This window comes from Numida meleagris, chromosome 4 (genome assembly GCF_002078875.1).
Source record: "Numida meleagris isolate 19003 breed g44 Domestic line chromosome 4, NumMel1.0, whole genome shotgun sequence".
Taxonomy (NCBI): domain Eukaryota; kingdom Metazoa; phylum Chordata; class Aves; order Galliformes; family Numididae; genus Numida; species Numida meleagris.
In genome coordinates, this window is record NC_034412.1 from 23,640,274 (window position 1) to 23,664,830 (window position 24,557).

At 44.8% G+C, this 24,557-nt stretch overlaps 1 protein-coding gene and 1 long non-coding RNA gene across 2 annotated transcripts in view; one reads left to right on the plus strand and one right to left on the minus strand.

Annotated features, from left to right (window-relative positions):
* The window catches only part of HS6ST1 (heparan sulfate 6-O-sulfotransferase 1), a 170,789-nt gene that overhangs the window by 107,816 nt on the left and 38,416 nt on the right, over positions 1–24,557 (minus strand). The gene's annotated exons all lie outside the window — the stretch shown is intronic.
* LOC110397488 lies at positions 19,694–21,080 on the plus strand. Its single transcript, XR_002437802.1, has 2 exons — positions 19,694–19,746; positions 20,855–21,080. It is a non-coding gene; the product is annotated as an uncharacterized LOC110397488 (long non-coding RNA).

A 24,557-nucleotide genomic window follows, 5' to 3' on the forward strand; every position in this document is an offset into this window, starting at 1 on the left:
GTGCCCACTGCTGCACAGCAGTGCCCTGGGAGAACCACCATGGCTGGTTATTGTGGTAATTCGGATTTCACGCCCAGTCAGTCTCATGCCTCTTTGTTGAGATGCCAACTAGGGTATAAAATTCTGTTCCACTATCAGAGTTTTCTTTTACATGGACACATCAATTAGACTACCAGTCCTGACGCATAAAGTAGATTATGTTGATTAGCACAGCCCTGAAGGAAGGGAAAACTTTGAGCAGTTCTCTCAAGAATTACAGCAGAGCAATATCTGAACCATGCATGGGGTAGGAGTCATCCCAAACCTCCCAATCCACTTCCATAGGTTTGTAAGTACTCTTGTACTCATCTTGGGCTCATCTTTTCAGACTTTGCTGGACTATCCTTATCATGTATAATAGCCATTAATTTGTAATGAGCAGAGACTCACCCAGGTAAACGCATGCATTTTGCACATGTGCAATTAATATAACAAAGTAAATCAGGAGAACATGGGGCATGATGGATCCTGATCTAGTGGGACACTTCAGTTACATTCATTTCCAGACACATTTAGTTTCAACTGACAGATTCTTTGACCTTCTTCTACACATACTTATGTGATAATGGAAAATCTTTTGGACTGTGTTGTCACCTTTACTCTTCTTCTGCTGTCGCTTATCACTTCCAACCAGCTGCCCTCATGCTCCTGCTGAGCACAGCTCCTGTTTCAGCAGCACTATTAGATACTTTGAAAAGGAAGCCAAAATCTTTTCATTCCTAAGAAATTGTGGAACAGAATGAAAACAATTTCACTTCAAAATAATAATCATTTAGAGAAACCAAAGGCTGAGTACAGAGAAAGAAAAAACCCATCCACCTCAGCACTGCAGAGATTTGACGAGACATTCAAGTTCTGCACCTCCTTCCCAACAAAAAAACCATGGTGGCAACGCACCCCATCTCCCACTCGTTGCCTGCCCAGGCAGTATACAGGGCACTCACCTAAGCCCTATACCCAGGAGACTGCTTTTGGCCAAAGAAATAATTGGCTCCTCTCAAGCTATGTGCAGGCTCCCAAAGCCAAGAGATGGCTCTATCTAACACTGCTTCTGAGGCCAGGAATAGTGCTGAGCACAGAGGTGTAGGTTCCATTGGTGTGAAGAAAGAAAAGATGGGGAGATGTACGTATTTGCATCTTTTAGGAATTGGCTCAGGCAAAAGGAGGAACGGTATCCCCAAGTACGGAGGTAACCTGAGCTGAAGGCTAGCTCCAGGAAAAGCCAACTTGCAGGAAAACCTTTTTTGCACAGTTAAACAGCGATGAGACCAGGGAGCATCAAACCAAGCATTTATGTGTGCCCCAGATGGTCAGCAGGCTGGGAATGAGCTGTCTGCATGGCTCTCTGGTCCAATTTTTTTTCTAGGATTGAAGAGCACTGAAGTCAGAACAGGAAACATGAGAACAACAGCACCTTCTAGACAGGTCAAAATAACACTCCATCCTAATGGACACCGGCACAGCACTCCATCCAGGAGGTGCTGCTGTTGATGAACAATGGGCAGTAGCAGTGTAAAAACTGAGGTGGCTTTTGGCTACTGGTTTTACTAAAAAGACGTATTTGAGATTCAGGTTCTTTCAGCCTTCCTACAGCGGCTCTTAAAATGAACCCCATGGGCTGCATCTGACCCAGTTCCACTTACTCTTCCCAGAAAGCCACGTTCTGAGCCATGACCAGCAAATGAACCTGGGGCTTAGGCTCGCTTGGGTCCACCTTGCACAACACTGTCTAACTGAGCACGAACTCCAGAGGCCCAGATCCCCATCCATATTTCATATTCCACACTTGTTTTCTCCCCACTTTTGCTGCCTGTTTTTTAATGCACCACTGGGTCTCTGTACAACCCCCCTTTAAACGTATCTTATTTTTTGTTGTAAGAAAGCAACGAGGTGAGAAGCAAAACTGAAAGGCCTGACAGTCCCAGCTTCTCACTGACATAATCCCTTGTTTACGTCAAAAACCAGGGGCTGGAAGTGACAAGAAGGCAGCGGAGAGTGGAAGGTGCACAGAGTCATTTATAAGGCAGTAGCGACATGACAACCTTCAAAAGGCCAGAGCTGATGTTTGGCAGGCCAGGAGGGCGGGATTGCATTAACTTGCATTTCATTAAGAAAAAATAATACTCAGAAACTATTAAGGGGTCCCATGTGGCTCCTTCTCCACTTTTAATTTAATGTCTTTCCTCTCCAGTGACCAATCCACCCCCTACCTTCTTACAAACGATTACTTGTGGGTCTTAACCTTACAAGCGAAGATACATTTGACCCATTAGCTACCCTATTTAAAGGCTTTTGTTAACCTACAGCAAAGAGCTCAAGCCATGATTTTACTTTGCAGCTCTAGATCATGGAAGCAGATGGTGACATAAAAACTCACCTCCCCCTACCCTACTTATTCAACTTCTGCTGTGTCATTGACATTCATCCTTCATGCTCCATTTTCTAGGCACCATGTCATCACCCAGAACCGAAGCTGGGACAGCGGGTATCTGAGAGCTGGTCATGGGGAATGCCTTGGGCAGTGTATGTGCCTGAAGCTGGTGTTTCTGGCCTATTTCTTGGGAAGAATGCCCCAAATGCCAAAGAACAGACTCCAGGAACAGAGATCTTGAATAAACAACTCTGTTTGCATTTGGGGAATTCGGAAGAGAAACAGAAGACTACTCACCTAAAATTCAGCCTTGCTTCTACAGTGCCTTCTATGCCTGTTTTAATTTTTTAAGCTTCCTATTCTTACCGCCCAGAACCAGTTTCCCCACCAAATATATTTTCTCTTTCTTGAAAAAACTGTGGGAAAGATAATAAATTCTGGCTCCGCTGCCTAGGGAAGAGGATTTCCAAGTAAGCTGCAAAGTTCACAACCTTCAAAATTCATCTCTTAGGAGAGATACATGACTCAGAAATAAAGTATGTGGAATTAAGGAATTGAAATAAATCCAAACATGGGCAAGTCTCTCCTTTACATTACTTTTCTGAAAATAAACTGGAAGGCTAAAAGAGAAAGAAAAAAACAACCCAACAACCCTAAGGAACTGTCAAGAGACATCACACATGCACATAAGAATAATAATTAACGAATGATCTGTTTAGATATCCTGTCTTAACGAGTCAAATCGCTACAGAAGAGATTTCCAGTCTGGTCTGTTTGATTTTCAGATGGAAAGAAGAAAGGATAGTATTGTGGCTTGATGGTAAAACATTGACATTTTAAGGCAAAGCTAATTCAACTGCAGCTTAGCACTAGCAGAACATCACTGTGCCTTTTGTGCTGTAAGGTACTGCTCTAAACTCAAGGAGTGTGCTGGCTGCCTGATAACAGGCTAGGTGCAAGCTCCTGGCCACTGGATTCTCTCCTGCTGTGCTCTAATACAGTGACATATACAGCAATGAGCTTTCATCGATTTTACATTTGGACCTGCCTCAAACACTCATGCTGTCTGTCTACACAAAAAAACACAACACATAATGTGAGAGTGCAGGAAGGACAATTCTGGTATTATAGAAGAAATGGAAGAAATACTATTTCAACTCTTCAAAAGAAATGAGCTCTTCCATTAAAATCAGGAGGAAAAAAAAAGGAAAAATATAAAGCAGAACTAAAAGTCAAAATATTAGAACACAAAGAAAGCTACCGAAAAATGTTATTGGCTCAAATCTTCATTTGAATCTGCTCCAACAACTACCACCTCCCTCTGACGAACTCTTAGAATCCTGGTCAATCTCGCTAGGCTGCAGATAGCTTCCCCCAGCCCTGACCTGCCTGTACCACATGTGGATATCTAGCCCAGCTGCTGCAGGAATTCCATCCTCGGTGCATTTTACCACACTTCCCAGCACAGGCACATCTGGTGGGAAAGCCAGAGAGGCTGTGCAGACCTGGCAGTGTCCTGGGAAGCACGCTGACTTGTCTCTGTTCGTTGTCCAAATGGAGACTGCAGGGAAAGCCTGCATTCCGTCAACAATCAGATACAAGCTCTGCAGAAACCTGTGAGCTAACATCACCAAAATTCTCAATGAACTGTCTATAGACAGACAACAGGCGATGTCATCAGATAAGAGAATCTGTGTAAGGACTACAAGACACCCTGGGCTGCCTCCTCAGTTACAGCACAGCCCACTCCACTGTGTTCAGCAGCGGAGGTCCGGGGCCTCTTGGTTGCCAGGACCAAGCTGCTGCCCATCAGCAGCCTGGGCAGAGCTGATGCAGCCACACAACTTCAGGTAAAGGAAATCTTCCTGTGTGCTTGGACCAGACACAGCCTCAACATGCAAGTCGCAGACTGCCACTGCAAGTGTCTCTCACAGTAGGGAAAAATAGAAGGGAAGATCAGTGTGATTGCCCCAGCTGAAAAACTCAATAGTTTATCTTGATCAATTGTTCTGCAGAATCTGGTTACAGCGGACAATTCCCAGACCGTTGAATGTCCACAGGTGTATACACACTTCAGTGGCCCCTGTCCTTGCCCTGCTCACCAGCAGTCTCACCTTTCTCCTGCTCACAAGGAGCACAGCCCAGGCCACAGACTGCCCGCGATGCAGCAATGCAGCTACAGCTGTGGCAGGTGCAGAGCAATGGCAGGGTGCTCACCTGGAAGGCTCCAAGCCAGGCAGAGACTAATGGCACACAATGACAGTGCAATCAGCAGCATAGCTATTGTAACCTCTGCCTCTTTTCTGCACACCATTTATAAAAGCCCAGGCAAGGTATTTAAGAGCATGCGGGCTTAGGGGCCATGAGATCTGCAGTGTGTGAGGTGATGTGCAGTGGAAATGACAATGCTGCTATGTGAGGCTGTGACTAGCAAGGCTGCTTCTTGGGATCTAGTGGACAGATTTCACCTTTTCTACAGAAGCTTCCATTCCCATCCCTCTTGCCATCATTTATTTTGGTTCACGTGAAACAGCGAGGGAAAGTTTACAAATTTGTGCTTATGTATAGAGAATGTGCTACAGGCGACTAATGGGTTATTAATAGAGCAAAAATTGCTGCAGATTAGAGTACATTCCCTAATTGCAAAGCAAAATGTTTATCTCCCTAAGTGTGTGGCACTCAAAGGGAAATACATGTCATCAAATCTCCATTTGCTTTCCCCTCCCCATCAGCTTTGTGAAGTGTCACAGTCACCCACAGAAGGAACCAGGCCACAGTGGGGAAATGCAATGAGAGGGTTTTAAAGACAAGGTAACACCTTGATAATGTAATCCTGCTTCTGCTCCACCAGGTAATCAGGAGTCTTGGAGCCTGAGGAAATATATTTTGTTCAAAGCAAATGCTTGGCATTGACTCCTGCCCTGGAAAATTAGAGGAGATGGATTCCAGTCACCAGAGCGGCCAGGCTCACAGGAGATGCCGCTTTGTCTCCGAAGCTGGAAAGACTGGGTTACAGAGAGATGCTGTTTCATCTCTCAGGAGTACATTTTGTCTTTTTGCACAAATGGAAGTGGCTGGGGAAAAAGATTTACAACAGAAGTCAGGAGGAGAGCTTAGAGAGTCCTTGAAGGTCTGATGAGGCCTTGTTCCCAAGAGATTCACTACAGAGACCTTTTTGGTAAACGTTTGCCCCACTAGTCCTTAAACTTTGAGCAAATTCCCCACGCACATTCTCAAGAAACCCACTGCAGCATCTGACTAAGCTCACCATTTTTTCTAATACCAGCCTTCTGTGGCTGAAATTTAAGCCCATTAATTCTCAGATCATGCTTCCCCAAGCACTTGAGCTGCAAGGACTGAGCTGCAAGCAGTTGCTGCTGCTGTCTGCATGTTGCCTCTTTTCATCCCAGCCCCTGCCCGTTTGTCTCCCCCATGAATGAGATGACAGGCTTAAGTGGAGGCAGGCATTAATTATATGGTTTGTTCTGAACCTAGCACAGCACAGAGATAACATAATCAAGTCTTTTCAGCGCTACTACAGCATAAATGATGCACAGCTCCATTCAGAGCTGTCTCCTGCCCAGATGTTCTGCCTGCTGTCTGCAACACACAGCCCTTAGCAGAGGGCTATGGGAGCCAGGACGGGGTCAGGCTCGGCTGGTTCCCTTTGTCCGGTCCCTTGCGGTCCTGCACTCACCTCCTCACAGCTGCTCCACATGTGGAACGGGCAGCGATAAGATTATTCTGTTCTTTTAAAAGGAAATATCTTTTCTTTAGTAATGTAAAGCTCTTTCTAACCACCCCAACTAATAGGTGCCATCACTCTTTTTCCGTTCCCTCTGGCACTGATTTCTAGTGCAGCTGGCACCATGAGTACTCAGACCGGCTGCCATAGAGCAGTGTGAACCAGGTGACAGAAGGTGCCAACCTATGCTGGATCCTCCTTTCTCTCCCTATGCTCACAAGCAGCCAACATATTGTCACCCAACAGCCTTCCTGCTTGACAGCCTCTGAGATGGGCCTCCAAGAGGTCTTCTACAAGAACAAAGAACAACAGGTAATAAATGGGTGCTGTCAAGGAAGGGCTGTTAATGAAATCTTGGTAGCTTAACACCACGAGAACATGTGGGGACAAAAATTCAATCAGGCATGTCACCTCTGCTGTAGGTGGGGAACAGAGACTATGGGATTTGGATGGCTGAGACAAGTGAGCAGAATCTGCCGCTCCTGCTCAGGGAGGAAACGATATGATGGCAAGTGACAACGCATTTAGCTTTGCTGAGGCAAGTACAGTCCCTGCAGAAGCACTGCGTAAATATACGTGGTTAGCGATATATTTTCCATGCATGTGATGTGCTGGGGGCCCAGTTGGCAAGCTCTCTGTGGTGAAGACAAAGCCCTTCTGCTTTTGCTGTTTCTCTCAGCACAGCAAGACAGATGTGTTTAGTGCTGTGCCTACTTCCGAAAACTTTTTTTGCTTGGAACAACTACCTTGGAGAAGAGCCACAGAGGCGTTCACAGGGCCACTCAAGGATTCGTTTCTGAGCAGGCAGCTAGTGGGCAGCTCCTGCTCAGTTGCCCAGCACACGCTGCACAGAAGCAGAGTACCCCACTTCTCCTGCACGAGGACACAGCCAGCTGCGCGTCCCCTGAAGCTGAGCTCTGCACTGCTCCCCACACCACCCTGGCCTCCCCCTGGGAAGATGGCAGCTGGGCCTGGGGCAGCTTTGCCATCTGCTTCTGCCAGCAGCTGCTACAGAGGAACTGGGGTTCTTGGACGGGATTTCTTAGCTGGTCTGTCTTCATTTGCTCACAAAGGCAGCATTTGGGGTTGGGAATCTGGCCCCTTTGGGAATATTTTCCTTTTTGCCTTTTCCTCATCATACAGCCTAATGCAATCAGCACAGTAAGCAGCTAGTTTGCTGTGCACAGATCTCAGAGTTATCTCTGAACTGAAAAAATACGTATTTGAAGGATGGACTATTCAGTGGAAAAGGAATTGTTTCGATGGCCACAGCCAGACGGTTGTGGTCAATGGCTCCATGCTGAGGTGGAAGCTGGTCACAAGTGGTGTCCCCCAGAGGTCTGTCTTGGGACCGGTGCTCTTCAATATCTTTAACAATGACCTCAATAGTGGGATTGAGTGCACTCTCAGCAAGTTTGCAGATGATACCAAGCTGACTAGTGCATTTGATACAATAGAAGGAAGAGATGCCATCCTATGGGATCTGACAAACTTGAGAAATGGGCCCAAATGAACCTAATGAGATTTTAACAAGGCCAAGTGCAAGGTGCAGCACTTGGGTCATGGCAATCCCAAATATCTGTACAGACTTGGAAAAGAACTCATTGAGAACAACCCTAAGGAGAAGGACTTGGGAGTTCAAAAAGCTCGATGAGAGCTAACAGTATGTGCTTGAAGCCCAGAAAGCCATTTGTATCCTGGACTACATCAAAAGAGGGGTGGCCATGGGTGAGGGAGGGTACTGTCCCCCTCTGCTCTGCCCTTTGTGAGACTCCATCTGGACTACCGTGTCCAGGCCTGGGGCACACAGCACAGGAGGGATGCAGAGCTGATCAAGCGGGTCCAGAGGAGGACGATGAAGATGATAACAGGGCTGGAGCACCCCTCCTGTGAAGAAAGGCTGAGGGAGGTGGGTTTGTTCAGTGTGAAGAAGAGAAGGCTGTGGGGAGACTTCATTGTGGCCTTCCAGTACTAGAGGGGAGCTTATAGGCAGAAGGGAGACTGACTTTCTACATGGGCTGATAGTGATAGGACAAGGGGGAATGGTTTAAATAAAGGAGGGGAGATCTAGATTAGATGTTAGGAGGAAATTCTTTACTCAAACGGTGGTGAGGCCCCAGCAGAGGCTGCCCAGAGAACCTGTGGGTGCCCCATCCCTGGAGGTGCTCAAGGCCAGGTTGGATGGCCTGGGCAGCCTGAGCTGGTGGGGGGGCAACCCTACTCACAACAGAGGTTGTAACTGGATGACCTTTAATGTTCCTTCCAACCCCAACAGTCTATCATTTTATGATTAGCTCCATAAGGTATCCGCTACCTATACAGCAAATTTGACAAGCAGACTGTCCTCTATACTTACTGTTTTGTAAAGCAGATGAGATCCCACATTATGCCCGCAGACGTTCTATACCTGCATGTAAAGTGATATTTCTCACACAAATACTCATGAAGGAAAGACCGTTCCTGCAACCATATTCTTCAATCCAAATTGTGCCTCATTTCTATCACTGCAAATCCACTGCAGCTCCACTAAAGTCAACATCTATTCTATTATGTCGTGTAAGAGTAAAATACTGTCCTAGTATGTATTTCAGAATGCTTTCTATATTTTCAAAAAAATTCCATCAAAAAGTTGCACACTGATCACTACAGCTGATATCACCAGTAAGTTAAAGGTACCTAAGGCAGTTCCCACACCCATATCAACTGCTTAACCTGCCTCAACTGTGTGGCTGTACTAACACTCTCAGTGGATGCCAATATACCCTTCACAGTTTGTAGATACCAAAAAAAGGAAAGGGGAAAACAAATGACAAAACCGGAATTCTAGGTAAGACAAACTCATCTTGTGCAGACCTGGAGTTGAGGGTGCTGCCTCAAAGCTCAGGCAGCAGTACTGCCATGTGATAGATGCCAAACACAGCTTTCCTGCTGCTGGAGGAACAGTCAGAGAATGCTTTATGATGTACAAAAGGGGAGAGAAAGAGAATAAAATGAAGAAAGAAAACCACAAAACACACAAGAACACACAATATAGCAATACTCCCTTAGAGTATGTATGCTTACCTAAAATACATCAAATGGTGGAACAGGTTCAAGTTGGGAGACATCATGGAAGCATAAAAAAGAAAAGAGTAAAATTAGTTCAAAGATATGCAACTTCAGCTAGCTTGATAACAGGAGCTAAAAGCACTTCAAACAAAATCAGACCCAATCTTTATTCTAGAGAGCAAACCTTATCTAATGAATACTACTACTCAAGTGCAGCCTCTGCTATGAGTTAGTTTTCATCATTAGCAGCAGTGTGGTAAGTGCAGGTGAGTTAATATAAAAACTGGAATTAAAAAAGAAACTCTTAGTGCACTGTAGACGGGATAAGCCACCTGCCAGGCTTGCAGCAGCTGCCCACCTAGGACTGGCTCTGCACACACTTGACACAGGTGGATCACTTCGGTGGCTCAGGGGCACAAAGGCCTGGCTCTGCCTTCAGATCTCATTGACTTCAGCTAAGAAGTTTTAGGAACTTGATTCCTATTGAGCCCCTTAATTCTTAGCTGTGATAAGCCTGAAGCAAATTTCAAGAGCAGATAATCACCAGGACAAAAAAAAAAAACACTTTAGTAAGAGAGGGATAAAAAGACAGGAAAAACGAGTAATCTTCAAAACACTTTTATTCTGCACCTTTATTTTACCTACTGAGGCTCTTTTCGCAGTCTGTAATATTTATTTAACACAAGCTAGCCTGACTTTTTTGTCCCATTACACAGCAAAAATCTTAATGATTTTATAGAGGAACAGTCAGCCCTCAGCCCCGGCAGCTGCAGTAACTCACAATAACCCTCATTTCTGCTCCAAACAACACCAACTGTTTACCGCAACCATACACACATGCCTTTTTGCTTTACTGGGACTATGCTCTCTGGGGCCAGCTATGACTCTCCTCCTCAGTGTGAAGACTTCCTCCTCTCACCACCAGCCCACATAGCACTCCTAGAAACTGCAGGCAAAAGACATATTTTCTTGGTTTCTTTGTTAATCTAAACACAATTTATAAGCAAACAACTTGAGCAACTCAGGACAGATTACAGGTAGGTGAAGCGCAGATGCTCCTTCAGTGCCACTCGGTCTTTATCAGCAATAATATTTTAGTCACTGTGTGGTTCTGCTGACATAACTCAGCTCTGATCTGCAGTTCCAGACCTGCTGCCTCATTAAGGAGGATAAATGTGCCTTTATCTTTACAAGCGAGCACTTCTGCAGGATTAGAGAGAGCTGCAGAGGTATAAAGAAGAGAGATTGTTGCTGGCCACCTTCCGCAGCATATTAGAGAAACCTATATGAGATCCCAGAGGCAGACAGTAATAGGCATTAAGATTAGAGGTATGTGGCATTGCCAAGGAGATGGTGTAAGCTCTCCCAGGCTGACAGATGCAGCAGGAGTGGTGAGGAAACAAAAAGCAGACAAAGGCAGTTGTAAAAGAGATGACAAAAACATCACACATCTCCACTGAGAACTTCTTCTCTGCTTAGGTTCTGAGCTTAATAATTACAGCATATCAGAAAAAAAACACTGCAGCACGATACTGTTTTGAACCCTTTTTGAGCTTCTCAAATCCTAACTCCCAACGCAAGCCCTCACATCCACATCTGTGAGTCAGCCAGCTATGCTACAAGGGAGCAAGACCTTGCCAGCATCCTCTCCTATGAGGAATTTCCTGGGGGTAGGTAACCCTTCCTGCACACCCAGGGCTTGGCTGGGTGTAGTGAGACAACAGGGCTCCTTGCTTCAGCTGCTGAATGGGGTTCTGCTTCAAAGCCTTGGGCATGGAATGACAGAACTCCATGGTTATTTTGTAGCTCAGACTCAAAAGGCATCACCACTTGGGACCTCGTGCGACATCACCCCAACAACCCTTCTGTGATCTGAAGAGGAGGAGAACCAGTTCCACTAACACAAACATTTCTTAAATGCCTTGACAACTTTTGCTGCTTCTAAAATAAGCTAACATTTCATTGAAGTTAAAACCATATGGTAAATGCTACGTTTTTTTTCACATTGATCATAAAAAGGTTTGTGTGGAATGAAACTACACCGATTCCTTTTAATTGTTGCTACAGACTTTTCATTTTCTCTTACCATATGAACCAAGTTCATTTTTCATTGGACACGGATGAAATTACAGTTTTCTCCCCTCTGTACATTTAAAATGTATTCAGTGTTCCACTTTGAGAGTTCTCAGACTTAGCAAAATGAAAAATAATAAACAGATGTCAAAACATTAATAGGCAATAAAGGCAGCGCTTTGTTTTAAAACAGAATTGCTTATCCATGCAATATTGGATATTTGTTTCACTGAACACCAAGAAGTACTTTCCAGAACTGCGAAGAAAGCCTACGGGTGCCCCATGCCCCTGTGATACACTGGCTGTTCTGTCTGGTCTCTGAAACCAACACAGTGTTTCAGTAGACTGGAATTGTCATCGTTGTCTTCCCACAAAGCAAACAGGACCATCAGCCTGCTGTTACTGAAGCAGGGGCTCTTGATCAGCAATCCCACCCTGGGTTCAGCGCAGCTTGTTCCGAGGGCAGGGCTCATCTCAGATTGCTACTGCATTACAGAGCTGCTTACTTCAGAAAGAACAATAATATTTACAGAAAAAGCTGGTAAAAATAGTACTAACATGTTTCTTCTTCTCAAGCACATCTTAGGATTGAGAAAATAGTTTTGTTCTAAGAATGGGAGGACTACAAGGTTTGGTTTGAACGAAGAGGAAGTGGTCGAGCCAGGCTGACAGAGCACAGGGGTCCCAGCTCTTTGCCCTGTTGCACAGCTACAGCAGCAGCATTTCCCCTTCCTATGCCCGTTTTCCTCCTGTCTTTGATTTCAGGCATCTGCAAGCAGAATTCTCTGTTACCACAAGCTCCTATAATGGCCAACAACAAAAAAAAGGAAAAAAACCAACATGATTTATGACATTTTGTAGCACCAAATTACAATGAACTTCACAATGATTTCCCTCAGCAAAGCAGTTGGAGCATCATCCTGGGTTCTCCCCTAGCCCCATCAGCTCCATTCAAATTAAGCTTTTCTTCCGCTGTTTGTCAAGTTCAAGAATAAGAGGTTGTTCTTACTAACAAAGGGATGTCAGCTCCTGAAGATGGAGTGGTTATGGAAGCCCACTTCAGCTGTATAAGAGGAGTATAATTTTAGCACCCCCTAGAATTTCAGAAGGTGTCTCCACCAGGACATCTCTAACATCTCAAGCTGAGCCCTGCAGTACATGAGCAGGCCACCTGCCTGGATAGGGCAGCACGTTTATATGCTACTGTGTAAACAAAGAGACATCATTTTTCTGAACATTGGTACAACTCAGTAGCTCATATTTCAGCAAAGCTCAAAGCAACAGCAAAGTGACAGCTGCCTTCTGTAGGAATTGAATGTTGCTTCTGCATATAGAACTAACAAGATTCGTACTTTATTTCGTGGTCTCTTTATTGATACTAATAACTCTTTCTGGGGTTCTCTTTATTTCATTGAAAGGGGGGTCTCTGATTGTTTTCATCAACAATCCTTCAGATATTGATGCATGCTTAGTAAGTAGATGAAGTAATTAATAAGTACCAAGACCACAGCTTCTGTATTTTAGACTAAAAGCATATTGTAAGGTTATTCTGTTTTGCTAAGAGGCCCTCAGCAAAAGAATAGCCAGTTTATCAAATATCAAAGAAGCCAGGGCCTCCACACAAGGCCAAATTGTCTCACTCTAGGATTGGGGGAGGGATACAACAGGCAGACCTCAGGATGCTTCCCTCTATCCTCCTTCCACACTTATCTTTATCCAAGAATCAACAGGTGTCCAGAAATAATGACCAGGTGCTGAGTAAGCAAGAGTTAGAAGTTAATTAATTAGCAATATACATGCTTAGCTAGCAACAATTTATGTTCAACCAGTATCTTTATGTTTAGTTGAGAAGATTGTGAACCTGAAGTACTCAGCCAATGAGGAACCAGGGGAGGAAAAGATAAGTGTCGGGTAATAGGGCATAAAAGATGGAACACTGCTTTCTGCGGCGCGCCTGCTTGCAGGACGCCCGCCATTGCAATTGCGAATAAAATCTGCTTTTATCAGAGATACCGTCCTGATCAATTATTTGGATATTTCCAACACTTCTTTGCTGTGAAAAAGCGCTCAGACAAAGGTTGTGCATTGGTTTCAGGCATGCTGGAGGTGCACATGGACACCTGCCTCCTTCCACCCCTCCCAAGACCCCATTAGGATAAGCCTACTCTTTCCTATACAAGCACAAAAGGATTTAGATTTGGAGGTGCAGACTGTTGCAAGACACCTTTTTCCAAAGGATGTTCCTAAAACCAATCATGGGTTTTGTTTGTTTTGCAGCACAGAGTCTGGTATTTATTAGGTTTGAAAAAGAGTATGTCTGTATTACAGGAGTACTGTTGCATAAGAAACTTCAGGACACGTAATTCTCTGAAATAAGCAGAGCTGTACTTCTCATCCCCTAGGATTTCACGTGCTGAGTTTAGATGCAGGGAGCTCCCACATTCTGACCTTGCCTCCACGCACTTTGGCTCGCCGGCTAAGAGCAGCCCTGCCCAGAGTCAGCACTGAGCAGCATTTTTCTGAGCCCAGAGTGATGCAGGCTTTCCTTCCCAGCCTCTGTGTGCTACAGTGAGATGTGATCTGGCAACACGGAGCTCTGGATCTCAGCACATAGGAGAATCTATCAGGAAGAGGTTACAGAGTAAGTTTTTGCCCAGACGTGGGCACTTATCCCAGGGAATCTTTATTGAATTTTTTAATCCTTCTAGGAAGAACCTGAGACTGACGCAAGGGAGTTGTGCTACAGCTGTAAAAACTGCTAATCCTGGAAACCAGCTTCCAGCCCACGGCCACCGCAGCAGGGCAAGGACTCGGCGCTGCTGGGTCCGTTCCCAGCAGAGCTGATGGGAGCATGCTTTACTTTGCATGTGAGTTTATAAGCCTTGAGACGTGCCACGCTCTCCTTCCCACTGCTGTTTTTTCTCCTGGCTAGGCAGAAAGGTAGCTGTTTAATCTGCAGCCTCATTACTTGTCCTAATGAAATGTCAGCAGCACACGCACAGGTGTTTAAGTGCTGCTGGAACCTCTGCAGATGGCAGCGATCCCTCCAGCAGGGAAATCATCACAGTCAGCTGCCTCCAAAAGGGCATGAAGGCAGTGCAAGGTCGCAGGAGACCTCTGACCTTCATCTACAGCACTCAAACAGCTTCATCTCTGCCACCCTTTGTTTTCCCAAGCCCAGAATGCATTCCCTCTTCCCCCAGCCCCCGCTGGCAACGCAGCCTCTGAAGGGTTCTACGTTATTCAAAATGAGTGCAAATGTGTGACCTAGGGGAGACCTGGCTGGGACCTAACAAAAGAGAGCCACAAACAGCTGGCCCTGAATGCAACCAGCTCTGCCTCCCTGCCCACTCCTCAGCATTCCTGGGAGATGGAGCGTTCATCTGCATTACAAGCTCCAAGCTCTCTGAAAACATCCTTCTTCCCAGCCACAGTGGTGGGCGTGATTTATGGCTGCTCTCAGCCCTGGGTTGGGAGCCACGGCCCCGGCTGCAAGCAATGGAACGGTGCTGGCTGATGATGATCCAAGGGGAAAGGATGTATGAGAACTGAGAAGGCTGGTGTGCCAATTTAGTCAGATTCCTGCCACCTCCACCTCCTTGGTTTCAATTAAAAAATTAAAGATTATACAACTGCTGAAATCTCCTACCTGGCCTTCCCTTCATGAAAGAGGGAATGGAAGAGTCTAGAGGGGGTGGGGAAAAAGGACTGAATTCCTGCACACAATTCCTTTTTCTCAGCTGTAAGCCACACAACAAAAAAAGCCTGCAGATCCTTGGACAGTCACAGACTGCCTCTGCGACTGTGCAGTCGCCTTGTTAGAAACCAGGACAAAAAGGGAGAAAAAATACAAAGCAACATTCTCAATAAGGCAGCCAGAACTGCCTTTGTTTTACGTCTGGAGTCAGGCACAAGCATAAAAGTAGTTGGCAAGTCTTATCCTGCTCCTTGGCTGCTGCAAAACCACAGCACCTTTTGGCACAGCCAGCAGTTTCTGATAGAGCCCCACCAGGAGAGCACTGTGGGTGACAGGAGGAGCCTGCTAACCTGCACTCAGGGACAGCTCCCTGCAAAGCTGCGCTAAAACATACATGTGAGCTGACAGCTTCCTTGTCTGCCTCAACAACACCTGTGCTTTCTTGGACTGGCACAGAAAGATCCGAGTTAAAGCTATGAATTCCAGATTCTGATCATCTTAACTGTCTGGAAAGTTCTCTTGGTGACAGAGTTTCTATGTTTAGTTTCCATGCGAGATGAGGAATTGCAGAGGTTTATGAAATGGATTGACCTTTACCCAAAGTAGAGGCAGACTGGGATTTATAAAGCCACAAGATTTGAAATTAGGCACAAAAAAAATAAAAATAAATCATGCAGTCACTTCAGAATAAACACAATAAAATCTGGGGAAGAGAAGAATAAAAGATTGCAATATAAAGTGCTTGAAAACAAAGATGCTGATGAAGAGCCTCTTGGTCCGCACGGGCTTGGTTTTTTCTGATCCAGGTTTTGCTGGAAAGCATTTTCACCCCAGTTACAGTGCATGGCAATGTAACCCCCTCCTTTACAAGCAAGAATGTAACCTTTGGGTCCAACTAACCATGCATATTGTCACTCGGATTGCAGTCTGAGGAGCTGCTGGGACAGCCAGAGATCAACATCTGAAAAGCAGCCACAGGGCACACAGCAAGAGGAGCGTGGAAACTGGTTTACATTCAAACAGATGGAATCTCAGCTGCCTGGGCTCCACCGTCTCCACAGAGTGAAACCTGTTTGGGCAACTGCTCAGAGAATAACTAAAGTTGGTACTGAAACCACTCTGGGAACAGCAGGAGGCTCAGCTCCCCCAGGCAGCACATGTGGGTTCTCCTCCCAGGAACTCCATCAGGCCCGAGCTGTGAAGATAGTACTGGACACAGATCTCACAGGATCTCCTAAGTAAATGGGGCTGCCAGAACTGTTTTAAAATTCCCCCTTCCTTCCCTGTTAATCCTTTCCACAACTCCTTTTCCTCCTCATCAGATGTCACAAACTCACTCGCTCATCAGCAGACAGAAGGTGGCTCTGGAAATTATCCCCAACTCAAAACACCAGGCATTCAGCTAGGAGCAAATTCCCCCCAGCCCTGAGCTTCCCTGGAGTTTATCAGAGGTCAGGGCAGCACCAGGCAAAGCAAGGAAGAACAAGGCTCACCTGGCACAAATTGGCTGACGGTGGTGGCCATGTTGAAAAACACTGTTTTGTAGCTGAGATTTTCCTCTATCAAACAGTGTTATTGTGCTCTTTGTGTCTGCTGCAGTTTCCATGGAACAAACTGGAGGCACTACTTTCGGAGTGACCTACGTAAATACCATCCACCTGACTCTGTTAAGAAATTGCACATTCAGCTCAAGGTGGCTGGGGTTAGCCGTGCACACTTTGAGATACGCAGAGCTGGCTGGTGAAATTTGAGGTTTCCAGCAAAGGGAAAAACAGGAAGCGGTTACCACCAGCCGGCGGAACCCTGAGGAACGTGGTGACACACGGCACGGCCAAAAGTTTGCCTTTCTAAACACAGTCGATCTTCAGAGCAAATTCTGTGTTACTTAGCTGGACAGCACCCGTCACAACAAAGACCACGTACGGAGCCAATACTTGCTCACGTTCATCTCCTACTTAGAGGTCCAATTATCATCTGTTTGTTGTCATTACAGCCTTATCTTGTCCCCAGATGACTTATGCAGACAACAGAGGCAAGCAGAAAAAGGCAGATCTACCCCAAGCCTTTGACTGTGCCACAGACTTTCTCCCATTGCACTGTACAAACCACATAACTTCTTCATGCCCTTCCCTGTGCAGTTTGGAAAGCTGGTAGGGCTTGGGGTGCATTTACACAGCACCCAGCATGATCCCACTGCCAGATCCCCACCAGCCTAAGAAACAGAATCCTCAAAAATGCGACATAAGAATCACTGTTTTACACCAAAGACCTTAAAACAATGTAGTTCCTGAGCCAGCTTGGCAAGGTTCTGCTCCTGGCCCAAGCAGTCCCAGTCTAACCAAAAAGTCTCCCCTCTCCTCCTCCCTTTCTGTAGGTGGTAGGCAATCACACTGGATAAAGACTTTCTTCATCATTCGCTTCTGAGAAATGTTTCTTAGCAATATTTCATCTGTGCATTGCACCACACTGTGCCAGTTTACAAAGTGTCCACAGATAGCCTAAATCCAGCTTTCTTAGAGAATATCTGGTGGATCCGTCTCAGCTGGGTGTTGGCTGACACTACACCACTTAATTCTGTGTATTTGTTTACCATTTTTGTATGTAATGGTCATTTTAGTAGAAATCCACAATATGGCTTAAAAAAAATTATTAAAGAAGTTATCCCTCGTTTTCCCTCCCCTAGCAAGTATTAAGGCATTCATATCAGAATTACACTGATAACTCAGTACTGACTGCATCTGAATAAGGACAGGAATTCCCTACGCTGATGGAACCATTGCTGTCCAGGAGCTCCAGTACTCCTCTTCCAGCTAATGGCATTTACTGAGCAGATTGTGTGGCATCAGATCATGTGGTCATTTGGAAAACTGGCTCACATATGTCAAGGAACAGAGATGAACCTCAAAGATCCTCAGTTTTGGCATTGGAACCGAGGTAAAAAGTCTAGGAGCAAAAGCTTATTTCCCAAGGAAGAAGAGCACAGCCATGTTTCTAGCCCTGTCTCCGCAGTCTGCTCCATTCTTCCTGCACAAACACGAGACTCTCCTTCAAGGTACGATGGCAATTTCTCTGTACTTGCAGTCAGCACAACTGCTTCAACCTAAGGAAAGAAATAGATACAGCAACACCCCAAATAAATATGCAATTAAGGAAATAATTTATTTGCTAAAGATGGCAATTATATCAGTTCTAGCCAGCAGGTGCTGCTCTGGCAATAGGAAGTGAAGAGTTACAAAAGCTGGGTAACAGCTGAACTACATGAAGACAAAAAAAAACATCCTATGGATACACAGACATGTCAGCAAATGAACCGTAAAATAGTTTCTTGCCCCACTCCAGTGTAAGCAGCAGCCCGAACATGCAGTAAGTAGAGGGAAAAGAAAGAAGAGACACAAACATTTTATTTATTTATAATAATTATTTTTTAAACAAGAATTAGCTGAAGGATTGCCAAGCACTTGCCCCCTCCCCTTATGTCTGTAACCTCTCCTCTTTCCCAACCACCTCCAATCCAGAGGGAAAACATAAGGGGGTTTCTATTCATGGAATATTTATGGACCTGGAGACCTGGGGGCCTTGAAAAAGAAGAAAGACTCATGCATAATACAGGGGTGGAACTTGCTGTATGAAAAGGTGAATTTACCGCACTGACAAACTGAACGAAGAGGCTGAAAACCCATTAGAAGCAAAAGAGATGTTTCAAAAGTTGTTAATGCTGGACAAAAACCAGTGTCAGAATAGGTAATCAGTGTACACTATAAGAGAGTAACGACACTTCCTATTACAACTTATTAGCTGATAAATAATCAAGCTTATTAAATCAACACTTCTCCACCCTCTCTTAATTACAAGTATACTAGGAAAAACTAGGAAAAATGATCAGAAATAATTTATGCAATGGATAAGCACTCAACTCTCCAGCACGGCACACTAAGGAGAGGAGATAAGCAGCAGGCTTTGCTCCCTGCCTCTGTGGTCAGCACCACAGGTCCCAATCCACTGAATGCGAGGAATTTCTGCACGCCATCCCTTGATCTCCCTGTACAACCGCACATATTCCCACAGGACATGCACAAGACTCTATGCTGCATGAATGCAGCCTGATGCCACTCAGTGCTGCTTCAAAACACGTGCTGTGCCAGCACACAGCTCTTCCCAGGCACATTCAGCAGGCACACATTACAAGAGAGTTCCTAGAAAATGACTGCCATGGGACTTCACCTTTTCTGACCTGTGGAACTTTAAACAATTGCTCACAGAGAGATGGACAAATTGTTTTAAAGGTATGTAAGCTTCTCTAGGATATTCAAATGGACTTCCTCAGAAGCAGGCCATGCTATGGGCCCAGGTGAACCTCAAGAGGTTCAACAAATCTTGTACCTGGGTCAAGGCAACCCTCACTATCAATACAAGTTGGGGGATGACAGGATTGAGTGCAGCTCTGCCGAAAAGACCTGGGGGTACTGGTGGATGGCAGCTGGACATGAGCCAGCATTGTGCCCTTGCAGCCCAGAAAGCCAACTGTAACCTGGGCTGCACCAAAAGAAGCACGGCCACCAGGTCAGGGAGGTGATCCTGCCCCTCTGCTCTGCACTGTGAGGCCTCACCTGGAGCACTGCATCCAGATGTGGAGTCCTCAGTACAGGAGAGACATGGTGCTGTCGGAGCTGGTCATTCCAGGGATGGAACACCTCTTCTATGAGGTCAAGATGAGAGAGCTGGGGCTGTGCAGCATGGAGAAGAGAAGGCTGCAAGGTGGCTTGAGAGCGGCCTGTCAGTATCTAAAGGGGAGCTACAGGAAAGAAGGGGACAGGCTCTTTAGCAGGGTAGAACAAGGGGAAATGGCTTCAGGCTTAAAGAGGGGAGATGTAAGTTGGATATAAGGAAAAAGTCTTTTACAGTGAGGGTGGTGAGGCACTGGCACAAGTTGCCCAGAGATGCATTGTATGCCCCATCCCTGGAGACTTTCAAGGCCAGGGATGTCCTGTTCAGTGCAGGGGAGTTGGAGTAGATGGTCTTTAAAGGTCTCTTCCAACTTTAAGGATTCTATGATTCTATGCAAGAGGAGTGATGAAGCAGAGGCTGAAACAGGACGTGGAGCAGTAGTTGTGGTGGCGTTTGTAAGAGAAACTCCTTGTTCCAGATGCAGTGGGAAACTGTGCAGTCCCCCCTCAGCCATGGCTCCCTCCTGTAGAAGCTGGTGGCCAATCTCTGCCCCACACAGCTGGCCGCTCTCGGGGCACACTGTGGGAGTCCCAGCGCCCTGTGCTCTCCTGTGCAGCTGTCCCTGAGGGCATGGGAGCACAGACTCAATTAACCCAAACACCCTGTGCCTGGGCCAGGCAGAGCGAGCAGGCAGGGTGGGTTTTTCAGCTTTGTTCCTGCTTTCTTTCCAACTCTGAGGCGGCACTGTGAACATGAAGGCAACTTTGTCATTTCAACTTTCTCTAAAAATAAAATTAGAGCATGCCCTTCAGTTCTCTTTGAAAAGCATCTGAGCTCAATAAACTCTTTTATCGGGATTAGAGGTGAGGCTGAAAGCAAACAGTCTCTTTTAGCTGGTAAAAAAAGGCATTCCATTTCTCAACCTCCCCCCCCCCCCGGCCGAGAGTTTCATGCATATTTGACATGTTTTCCATGCAGACAGCAACACAGCATTTCTACCCACTTTCCTTCTCTTTAAAGTGACTCCAGCACACACTGTTTCTCCTGAGATCCAATTTATTTTTTAATTGTGTCTAAGTACTCTGGGATTTTTATCTTTACTTCACATGTTTTAATTCACCTAAGAAAAAAGGTATATATTATGACCAAAAGGCATTAGTAGTAAACTAGGAAGTGCTTATGGGGTTACTATTTATAATTACCATTGTTATTACAGTAGAACCCAGAGGTTTCAACCAAGACTGGTGATTCTACTGTGCTGAGACAACCAGAGAGAAGAAAGGCTGCTCCTGGCCCAAGGCACCTCCAGCACTCCATGCAACCAAACTCGATGACATGAGACAGAATGTGCACGACAGAAGGAAACATGAGGAGGGGGTGAGGCAGCTTGCCCCGTGACATGAGAAGTAAGAAGAGAGCTGGAATACATAGCAATGTGTATGAAGCAATGTGAACTCGCACTGTAATTTCTAATAACCTGTACTGAAGTCCTAGTGTCACCACCAGGGATACGAAGGCCACAGCAGACAAAGTTCCCCTGAATAAATATATAATGCAATATTATTTTTTAAATACTTACATATAAGTCATAGATTGACTGCAATAGTTTTAGATGGCATTTAATCATTTGGGTACTTCTGCATTTTGTTTTATGCCCTCAAAAGCATGCTTTAACTTCTGGCTTTGCCTGAAGTGGTCAGACAGTTGGTCTCTGCAGGTCCCTTGCAACTGAACAATTCTAACTGCCAAGGAAAAAAAAATCAGGAAATTCAGGTCAAAAGAATCCCTTGACTTAAGAGAACATCGATTTACAATTGCAACACTACTGCTGAGAAAGTATATTTATTGGCTTGAAAGGAAAATAAAAATGTGATGCTCTTTATAAAGGTAGAATGTTTGTGTTGTGCTCGCAGTGATTGCTTTTGGTCAGTAATGAAGTGCAAGGTTAAGTTCCAACATACGTGTGATAATGACAGCCAACACTGATCTAAGTGCAAAGAAAACAACTGCAAGAAATGCTTAGAAAAGAGGTAAGCGGGCAGAAAAATGCTTGTTAGAGCATTTTTACTGTGCTATTTGTATTCATAACATCATCTCCTCCTTTGCTAGACTATACTAACTAAAAAAAGGGTAAACAATTGTTTTGAGTTTCAATGTAAATGTCATCACTGTCTTTTGATATCTCCGTTAAGTAAATCTGTACATTCCTGTAATACTTGCACAAACTTAAAGAAAAAAACAAACATAACAAAAGTAACAATGTGTTATTTGAGATCCATTTAATCTTAACCAAGTTAAGGAAGTCCGTGAATGTAAAGGGCTTGTAACATCTATGAATACACTAGATGCCTTGCTTTCGCCAGAAGCAATTCATGTCTCTCAGTCCGTATGCAACACAGTAGACTTACAAGTATGTGGCTACATGCAATTATCAGCCCAACTTATGCTCATTAGGTTATTCTCTCCCTGGACTAGGGCTGTTTGGCAATTCTAAAAATCACAAGTGACTAAGTGCCTGTGGAAGCATGTGTCTCTGCCATTTCTCTACAGCTACTCTTTTTACCCTCCATTGCTACAACAAATTTTGCATAACAAATCAGCTGTTAAAAATTAATGTGGAAAAAGCAGAGTGCTATATATTAACCCAAATTCAAATGCACCAATTGGAATTACTACATCTACCCCACCCCTCCGAAATAACTTTGGAACAGAAACTCTGGCAAACTCCTCTGGAAAATTAGATTTTGCAGAGTCTCTCAAATGTAACAGTAACCTATGATTGGAGGAACTCAAGTGCAAAAGCTGGAAATCAGATTAAATCACTTGAAATTGTGGGAACACAACCACGGCAAAGACTTTTATTTTCATACCAATACAGTTCTGGAGTTCATAGGGCCTACAAATGATGAGCAAAGATGATGCAACGTAAGTAGCACCACACCCAGCGAGCGCCAATTCATTCCTTGTTCCCAAAGCTGTATTATTTATCCCCGGGGCAAACATGCAGTAAGGATAAGACAGGTACAAACTATCCTCAGTGGGCTGAACTGATTTTCCGTACAGCTTTCTACCAACTCTTGGCTTCTGCACACTGATACTCCACAAGTGTGGAGTATACTTGTGGAGTATCAGTGTGCTTGTGTACTTGTGAAGAAAACAGCCTGTATCTTGCAAAGAGGCAAATGCAATTAAGCAATTAACTCTAGAAAGAAGAGAAATTATGCAGATATAAACGTGGTTGTGGTTCACACTAGTTCTACCTTGCCTGTTTTTCCCTTACCTCTTTTATCCCACTGTCCCATCTTTCTCCAACAAGGATTTGGGATCCTGCTGTTAGTGACTTTTGAAGGGAATTGTAGCAGATGCCAAGAGCAAGCAAATGGTGTACTTTCCTGATGAACAACAGTTGGATGTGTTAATTGGTTGCTTAGACTCAACATTTTCCAAGCATGTGTAGGAGTCAACGCAATGGCTCTATTCTACCGTTTGAATCAGTGACCTTGTGTCTAAGAAAGGTAGTCCCACTTCCCTATGGCTAATCTGTCCATCAGGGCTAAAGTGCTTTATTCTAGTCTAAAATTTCTTTATTCCTGTCTACTCAGCGCTGCTGCCCCTTCCTATTACTGCAATCAGTAAAGCTCCTGTTACAAGCAAACACAACTTTTGCAGACAGCCTAGCTCTGCCTCCACCCCAGAAGGCAGTACAGAAGCCTGCAGAATGATTTGCTTTTTCACACCTTTCTACCTTACACTGCTAAAGGTCCAGCATGTTCATAACAATATTTGCATTAAGAGATTTCAGAAATAACTACACTAAAGATATAGGCAGTGGGAAACAGAGGAAGAATGCCATGGACTGAAGGGGCTCATTTGGCATTGTGGGGCCTTTTGCTACATGAACAAAGGTAAAGATAATCCACCTACTACAGTCCATACTAAAATGGTCCCTCATTTTTAAAAAGCTTATATATTTACAACTAAATCACATCTAATCATATTCTACACCTACCGCACAGTTATTCTAATATACATAAAGTATACATATGCAGTCTTTCTTCAGTAACACAGCAAGAGCACTAAGTATATGCTTTCATTTGCAGAGGAATCTTTCTGGGAAATGGAAGGCTCTTCTCCGCAAGGAAATTTGTCTTAATGGACACAGGAGTCGCTTTCTCTCCCCTCTACTCCTCTGTTTCTATTACTCATTAAACGGATAATTTCCTTTTATAAACACTGGAGTCCACATAATATGCAAGCATATTTTGATGGATGATTAATGAAATAATAGCTTCCTGGTTTCCCAGCCTGACAGATGAAACCTGAACTCAAGTCTCCCTGGAGCCACCCTTCCCCAGCAGCCCGGCTGGCCTCTCTCCTTTCACGTGCAGTGATGATTTCATCAGAAGCTGGTGGTCTAGACAATATAAATCTTTCCCAATTCACTGGTGTAAGTATACTTGGAGATCTCCAAGGAGATCCAGAGAATATTCCCTCTGCAGATCACCTCAATCATACTGTTTCTTCTGGAAGCTTGCCATGGAGATATCTTGTCAATGGGGATTCCTCAGAAATCCATTGTGGTTTCCTAAGCACCAAGCTCCCAAAGCCGGAGCCAGGAATTTCAGTCAGCCTTGCAATGTCTAGCTTGTTGTAGAGAGAAACAATCAGATGGGTGCTAATATGTCAGCTAGGAAAAATGAAAGGACAGGCAACTTGGCTATTTGGGAAGTATTCATATGGCATGTTTATGAAGTGCGTAACTCCTAAATTGAAAACAAACATTCTTACTAGGTTTCGATATTTAGTTAGAAAGGGCACCTGATGTGTTCGAGTCCAAACTGCACCCTTCTACAAAGCATGATTTGATTTGCTTTTGAAAATGAACTAAGAATGAGTTATCACTCACCCTGGTACCTCAC